The sequence below is a fragment of the Grammomys surdaster genome, unplaced genomic scaffold (genome assembly GCF_004785775.1).
Source record: "Grammomys surdaster isolate TR1022 unplaced genomic scaffold, NIH_TR_1.0 255, whole genome shotgun sequence".
In the NCBI taxonomy this organism is placed as follows: Eukaryota; Metazoa; Chordata; class Mammalia; order Rodentia; family Muridae; genus Grammomys; species Grammomys surdaster.
In genome coordinates this window covers 9901394-9910262 of record NW_021604696.1, presented here as the reverse complement: position 1 = coordinate 9910262, position 8869 = coordinate 9901394, and positions in this window count along the sequence as shown.

Here is an 8869-nt window from a genome sequence, read left to right as displayed (position 1 = left end):
GACAGCTAGGATCAGAACAAGGAGCGCGGGGAGGTGATGGGAAGTTAGAGGCGGGGCTTCCTTGGAATAGGTAGCTCACTGGGGTCTCTCCTTAGAGGCTCCATCTTGCCCTGGCCGGTTCTGTATCTCTGCTTCCTAGCAACCAGGAAAGGTGCTTTCCCCAACCCACAGGGGTGTGGCCAAGCGACCAAGAGATGAAGTGTGTACTCCTAGAAGCTATCATGTCTGTAAGAGAATATCCGTATTGTGATGGCTTGCTTACCGTGAAGCCTTGTCTCCTCCCCTTAGTTTTCTTTTGGAATTTCCAAAGGAATAAAACGCCAACCTCCCTGGTTTCTACACCACGCTATGGCCCAGTGCTTCTTACCCTTCCTAACTCTGCGACCCTTCAGTACAGTTACTCATGCCGTGGTGCCCCCAACCATACAATTCTGTGGCGACCTCATAACTGTAGTTTTGCTACTGTTATGAATTCTGTGACTACCTCATAACTGTAGTTTTGCTACTGTTATGAATCACAATGTAAATGTTCATGTGTCCCGATCTTCAGAGGGGTCGCGCCCTACAGGTTGAGAACCACTGTTCAGACCTTCTCTTCTAGGCTGCACATCAACCTTTTCTTCTGCCCTGCACTGTCCTGTGTGGATTCTGGTGGAACCAGTGACATGGGCCTCCGAGCATCCCTGGCTTTGCCCTGGTTGCAACCTCAGAGACGGTGGAAGTTCTCCAATCAGAGACTGACTCCCTCCGGGTTAAGTTCTCTCTGTACCACCTCCACCGCCCTGCCCTAGTCACGTGCTTCCCTGAACATGAGCCCTGTTCCCTGTTCAACGGTTGTCAGGCTTCAATAAGATAACTTATGTGGTTATCACTCATCCAGATTCTTAAGGCCAGCTGCTCAAATCTCCCAGATAATACACACAATACTTACTTCTGTTTTCAATTGCTGATCTTCAAAATAAAACAAAACAACAGCAAAAACAACACAACTTCTTTTTTTTTTTCCTTCGTGGAAACAAGGGTTGGTTTGTGCAGCTGTGGCCTTTTGTGGGGCCTGCATCTGTCAGCAGATGGACAAGGACCCTGAAGAGCCTGTGTGGTTTCGAACAGCTCTTCAACTCGTTCACGCAAATTAGAGATCCTGGCCCCAGCACACTGTAACCAATGTAAAAAATGCATGCAGCTGGCTCTTTGTAACAGCCCACATTGGAGGCTACCCAAATGTCTATCAGCTGCACAATGGATAAATAAACTGTGGTATATTTGCACAATGGAATACCAGCCCAAACAGATAAAGGACTATCTATACCATGTCACAATATGGATAGTCTCTTACAGACATAATGCTGCCTGAGGCACAAGAGTGTCACACGGTCTGATTCTTCTTAGTCAACGTAGAAAGGCAGGCAAAATGAATCTATGATGTTAAGAATCAGGATAATAATGGCCGTAGCATATGAGTCGTGAATGAGGTAATATGAGGACGAAGGTCAGGCACAGGCTACGCCCTGGATGGAGATGTATTCAGTCTGTGAGAATTCACTCAGCGGACACCTATGGTGTCCACATTTTTCTGTGCCTATGTTCTCGTCAGCAAAAATTGGAAACAGAACTGGCTTTGTCTGTGTCAATATGACGTCTACCTTGTTGTCAGCCCTAATCACCTGTGAACATGGATTTGTTATTTCTTCTGTGGCAAAGCGACCTGTGGGAAATAGGAGGTGGAAGTTCAAGACTTCTTGTACGTTGTTTGAAAACAAAACTCTCTAAGACATTCTCCCCTATCAACCACACCTTGGTCACACTGCAAGTGTGTCTCGGATGTGACGGGACAGTTTCATTCTTTAACCGAGCCAGCTGTAGGACGACGAGGTTTCATCTATGTGCTGTTTTTGCTGACACAGCATCGCTCTCAAGATCTTATGATGAGATCTTCAGTTATAGAAACTTTTTTTTTTCCTGGAAAAAATAATGAAGTGAAGACAGGCAGCAGAGTTTCTAAAACCCCCATCCATTGAAACCATTGCTCGCTGGTCACCTTTAAAACACTTCTCTGGTGGGCAGTGGCCAACAGCTTTAATCCCAGCACTTGGGAGGCAGAGGCAGGTGGATTTCTCTGAGTCTGTTCTACAGAGCCAGATCTGGGCCAGTCAGAGCAGGAAGAAATCATCTTCCCAAATATGATTGATAGGTAACCACCAGAGAACACGTGCTTTTTTTCTCTTTTATATTTTAATTTTAAGGCAGAGTCTTACTATATAGCACTACGTACCCTAGAACTTGATATACAAACTAGACCAGCTGACCCTGGTCTCTCAGAGATCCATCTACTTCCCCAATGCAGGGATTAAAGGTTTATGCCATGATACCCACTCACTTTTTATTTTTACATTTATTTTTTATTTTTATTTTGTGTGTGATGTTTGTGTGAGAACCTGTGTGCAAACACACATGCACTACAGCACACGTATGGGAGTCAAAGAGCAACCTTGGATGTTGTTGCTCGTCCTCTACCTTATTGGAGGCAGGTTTCTGTTGTTTGTCACTAGCTGGCCCTGCCTCCAGAGTTCCAGGGAGTCTCCTGCCTCTTTCTCCTCTCTTGCCTTAGGAACTCTAGGATTACAGGTGCGCGTTAGCAAGTCAGGCTTTTGTATGCCTCTGGAGATTCAAACTCAGATCCTGGCGCTCGTACTGTAGTGCAAGCATTGTGCACACTGAGCCATGTCTGCGGGCATCTTTCTGGTTTTGTTTTGAGGCAGGGTTTCACTCTGAAGTCCACATGGATTGGAATTCCTTTGCTTCAGCCTCCAAATGTTGAGATGAGAGGCTCCCATATCAAGTAAAACAGGCTATCTCTCTTAAGAACAGACAAGGTTGGATCTAGAAGTCACTTACTGGTGGTGGCATGGAATGAAACACAGATCAGGGAGAATCAGCAAGACCGGTACTCTGTCTGCAACCTGTTCTAACAATATCATATTATTTCTCAGAAATGCAATTTCACCACTCCCGGATAACACTGCAATGCTTTTTTGAGTTACTCAACAACATCAGTCCCTTCATTTTGTGTTTTTAAAATGTACAGTATTCTGGAGAGTCTGCAAAGGGGAAGGGAGAGAGGGAGTAGTTAATGGGTACAGGGGAACAAATGGATAGAAGTAATTGGTAATCTTTTATAGCATAGTAAAGTAATGCTGGCTAACAGTTAATTATTTTAAAGTGCATAGTAGAGAGGCTTTTTTTTTTAATTAGATATTTTATTTACATTTCATATGTTATCCCCTTACCCCATCCCCCACCCACCCGGGAACCCCCCATCCCCTTACCCCTCCTCCTTCTTCTCCGTGGATGTAACCCCCACCTACCTCCCCCCACTCCCACTTCCCCACCCTCAAAATTCCCACCCCCTGGGGCGTCCAGCCTTCATGAGGTCAAGAATCTCATCTTCCACCTGTACCCGGCAGGGCCCTCCACTCTTACATATTCAGCTGAAGCCCTGGATCCCTCCATAAGTGCTCCCAGGCTGGTGGTTTAGACCCTGGGAGCTGTGGTTGGTTGGTATTGTTGCTCTCCTCATGGTGCCACAAACCCTTTCAGCTCCTTCAGTCCTCACTCTAACTCCTCCATGGAGAACCTCATGATCAGTTCAATGGCTAGTTGTGAGCATCTGCCTCTGAATATGTCAGACTCTTGAAGGCCTCTGAGGAGACATCTATATCAGGCTCTTATCGGCATGCACTTCCTGACTTCCACATCAGCATCTACCTTTGGTGACTGCACATGGGATGGATACTCAGGTGGAGTGGTCTTGAAACGGCCCCTCCTTCAGTTTCTGTCCCTCACTTTGTCTCCATATTTGCTCCCTTGAGTATTTTGTTGCTCCTTCTAAGAAGGACTGAATCACCCCCACTTGGTCTTCCTTTTTTATGAGCTTCATGTGGCCTGTGAGTTGCATCTTGGACATTTCAAGGTTCTGGGCTAATATCCAATAATCAGTGAGTGAATATCATGTGTGTTCTTTTGTGATTGGCTTACTTCACTCAGGATGATAATTTCTAGTTCCATCCATTTACCTAGGAACCTCTCGAATTCATTGTTTTTAATAGCTGAGAAATACTCCATTGTGTAAATATACCACATTTTTTGAATCCATTCCTCAGTTGAAGGACATCTGGGTTCTTTCCAGCTCCTGGCTATTATAAATAAGGCTGCTATGAACATAGTTGAGCATATGTCCTTGTTATATGTTCGAGCATCTTCTGGGTATATACCTAGGAGTGGTATAGCTGGATCCTCAGGTAATGCTATGTCCAATTTTCTGAGGAACTGCCACACTGATTTCCAAAGTGGTTGCACCATCTTGCAGTCCCACCAACAATGGAGGAGTGTTCCTCTTTCTCCACACCCTCGCCAGCATCTACTATCACCTGAGTTCTTAATCTTAGCCATTCTGACTGGTGTAAGATGGAATCTCAGAGTTGTTTTGATTTGCATTTCCCTGATGACTAAGGACACTGAACATTTCTTTAGGTGCTTCTCGGCCATTCGAGTTTCTTCCGTTGAAAATTCTTTGTTAAGCTCTATACCCCATTTTTTAATAGGGTAATTTGGTTGTCTGGAGTCTACTTTCTTGAGTTCTTTGTATATATTGGATATTAGCCGTAGAGAGGCTTTTCAATGTTCCCAATATAAGAAATGATAAATGTCTGAGATGACAGCTGTACTGATTTTCCTACTCTGACCAGTTATTACACATCAGAATAATGGATAATTACCTATCAATTAAAAGTAAACATACTGTGGCTGGAGAAATGGTGCAGCTGTTAAAAGCGCTTACTGCTGAGTCCAATACCCAGACATCTACATTAGGTGACTTACAACTACATGTAACTCTAGCTCCAGAGGATCTGGCGCCCTCCTCTGGCCTCTGTGGGCATGTGCATTCATGTGCACACACCCCCAACACAGACACAATTAAAGTGAAATAAAAATATTTATAAATAACAGTTTTACTCAAACAACACATTTATTTAAGATATATAAGTAACTGCTGTGGTTGATACAGGCAAGAAATTTGCATTTTAATTCGGTCCACTGTTGATAGTATATTAGTATGTGGTCTTAGTCATTATTCTGTTGCTATGGAGACCAAGACTATTACATCATGACCGAGGCAACTTTTTTTTAAAAGCATTTAATTGGGGGCCTGCTTACAGTTTCAGAGACCATTATCATCATGACAAAGAGCACACAGCTATGATGCTGGCAAGTAGCTGAGAACTATATCCTGATTCAAAAGCATACAGAGACACTGGGCCTGGTGCGGGCTCTTGAGACCTCAAGATCCACGCTCAGTGACACACTTCTTCCAACAAGGCCACACCCACTTAAGACCATACCTCCTAATCCTTCTGATTCTTTCAAATAGTGCCACTCCCTGGTGGCTAAGCACTCAGATGTATGGGCCTATGGGAGGCATTTTTTTTTTTCAGGCTACCACCAATGTTTAATCCATATGCTCTAATCAGGTGCTGTGAATAGTTCTCCACTATAACACAAAGTCACAGTCATTCTCTGTGATTTCCTAAAGAAACTCACTTCTCAAACCTACCCCTACTGGCTGCTGCATGGAAGGGAAACTTCAAGTTGCTCTTGAAAGGGCCAGGCACAGTTTGCATTGTATTTATATGAGTTCACTGTCAATGTCTTCAGACCTACCAGAAAAGGACATCAGATTCCATTACAGATGCCTATGTGGTTGCTGGGATTTGAACTTAGGACTTCTGAAAAAGCAGTTAGTGCTCTTAACCGCTGAGCCATCTCTCCAACCCTTTGCCTTTTATTTCCAACAATCAAATCTCCAGGTGAGTGAGCCTGAGACCTGCCTTAACAACCAATTGGCTTGTCGGATTCTCGAAAGCCCTGTCAAAGCCAGCCATCACTGACTTACCTCCATCCATCACCTTAGCTTCTGTCAAGTTCTCCTGTCAAGTTCAGGTGTCCAAGGGGCGGCTGCCCATCATGAGCTATGGAGGTTTCTCCAGAGAAAGAAACAATGACCAAGAGTTGGCCCATGCCTCAGTGAAGCCTTCAGAGCCTGGACTGACCTGTGAGCCTTCTTACAGACTGATTATCTCTTACCGGAAGTGCTAAGGACCAGAAATGTTTATGTGCTTGTTTCAGTTGGCTTTCAGATTTTGAGGTATTTCTGTCTATATAATGAGATATCTTGGGTCTGAGACTCAAAAAAATCCTTTACATTTCACAAATCCTTTATGCACGTAGACTGAAGGCAAGTCTATAGACCTGTTTTGTGTGCCTGCGTTTTGACTGAGTGTCTGTCACTTGAGGTCAGGTGTAGAAATCTCCATTTGTAATATCACACTGACGCTCAGAATCTTCACATTTAAAACTCTCCAGATTTTACATTTAGATGTAGGCACCCAATCTATATCAGGCATGGCGGGGAGGAGGGCATGGCGGGAGGGAGCGTGGCGGGAGGGGGCGTGGCGGGAGGGGGCATGGCTGGAGGACATAGTGGGAGGGGCGTGGCAGGGAGGGGTTGTCGGGGGAAGAAACAGAAACTAACAGTGGATCCTCATAGAGCAGCCCAGGGGAAGTTGGTTCTGTCCAGAGAGATGGCCCAGCTTTGTGAAATCCTTTCCAACAAACACACACCTTGTGCCCAAACTCCAGGGAGCCTCCATGTTGTCTGTGTGTGCCTTACTTCAAGCTCTTCTTCTTAACATGGAGATAGGAGATGTGCTTTAGCAGATGCTCTGAGCAGTTCTGTGTACACAACAAATGGCACCCATGAAAAACCGGCCTGTGGACCACACTGGATGTGTGGGCATTGGGAGTTTGCTGAGTTTACCAGGGATGTAGGGTGGTGGTGGGTGTACATGTCATACCTAGGGAGTGTAATATCATTCCAACCTAATCAACTGAGTGGACTAAGAATTGGAAAGTGTTCAGTTATATTATTGGCTTTGTTGTTGTTGTTGTCTTATGTTTTGTTTGCTTGCATGCCTGTGTATGACAAGATTTCACTGTATTGCCCAAGTTGGCCATAAAGTCACTCCAAAACTTTGGTGGTATAAATGTTGCAAACCTCCCCCCCCCCACACACACACACTCCTGCTTCTGAGAGCTAGCATCAAAGGCCTGTACCACCATGCCTGGCCTTGTAGGGTTTAATGCATGGCCATGATGTTTGCCTTTGACACCTCAGATTGGGGAATGAGAATCTGAGATTCCCTCGCAGCCACTCTTGCCTTGCCCTGTGAGGAACACCTTCACATTTCATTAGACCTGCCTGCTGCTACACCGTCTGGATCCCTTTGATCTTGATCCTGAGCAGCTGGGAAGGGCTAGGTGAACAGGGGGAGACGTGTAACAGTGCAAGGAATCAGGGCTGCCCACATCCCAGGGACAGAGGGCACAGGAGATGGGTCTCAAACAGTAGCTAGCCTCAATTCAAGTTCCAGCTCGGCCATTTGCTGTGTCATCTTTGACAAATTACTACATCGGTTTCCTTTCTCACCAAATGTGATCACTGAATTTTAATTCTTTCTAGGAAGATCAAGGAGCACACCAGACCAGAACAAGCTTCAGTAATGCTTCAGAAATTGTCAATGTTCAAAGCCCCCTTCCTCAGTGCCACCTGAAGGGATTCGCCGGGCCACCTGTTTGCTCTTGCGGTATTTTCTAATTGGAAACAAGTAGTTTGGGAACCATCAGATGTTAATTAAGGTTTTACACTATCACTTTCTGTAGCTTTGAAATCTCTCTTTTCCTTTTGGGGTCAATTTGTCATGTAAGCTACTTGACGCTGGGCACTTTTTAGGAATCTACCTAGTTGGGCTAGAGAGATGGCTTGGGGGATGGTGGATGAGTTCCTGCAAAGGACCTAGGTTCTGTTCCCAGCACCACATTAAGGAGCTAGCTTACAGTTGCTTAAGCTTACAATCACAACTCCAGGGGATCCAACGCCCTCTTCTGGTCTCCTTGGTTACTGCACATACATGTGCCCAAACCCACCTCATACAACTTTTTTATTTTAAAAAGAAGCCTTCCTAGTGCAATAGTACATGCATTTTTATCTGTTTATTTTTTGTTTCCTGGCACCTCTCAGAGGAATCCATCTCTTTGATCCACTGAGACCCAGGCGGCATGTGGCTGGGGCAGTCTAGCACCCTGACTACAGTGACTGACTTGGAAATGAGCAGGAAACTCAGACTGGGTTTCCCTCAGAATTTTGTTAGAACTCTAGGGAAAGAGATACATTATTTTCTTTTGGGATCAATATTCCCACTCATGATAAACCTATGGCCACCTTTGCCAACATAGGAGAGGAAGAAAGTTTATAGTTACACAGTGATGCCTTTCTGATGACATAATCTGAGCCCAGGACCCAATGCTCCGGAAACTACCATGCCTTAAACATCCCACTCACATAGGCTTACATCTTCTCAAGATTTATCGAGACAGGAAGTTTCCTCACCAGGACTTAGGGGCATGTCATAAGTACCCCCTACACCCTGGCTGCTTCCTTACTGACACCAGTTATTTTGTCATTACTGACCCAGGGAAAAATTATTAGTTCTTTGTATTTTTTGAACCTCAGAGACAGGGAAGGAATCAAGCAGGAGCTTCCTTCCAAACTACCTGGAAAGAACAGTTTGGGCCAGCCTGTTTTCTAACCCAAGGTAAAGTATGAAGCAGAGGTGGCAACCATAAACTCCTATTCCCTGAGCAGGCCACAGCCAGGTAAACAGAAGTGGAGAGAGAGAGAGAGAGAGAGAGAGAGAGAGAGAGAGAGAGAGAGAGAGAGAGAGAGATCTCACAGGTAGAAAATGGACATCACAAC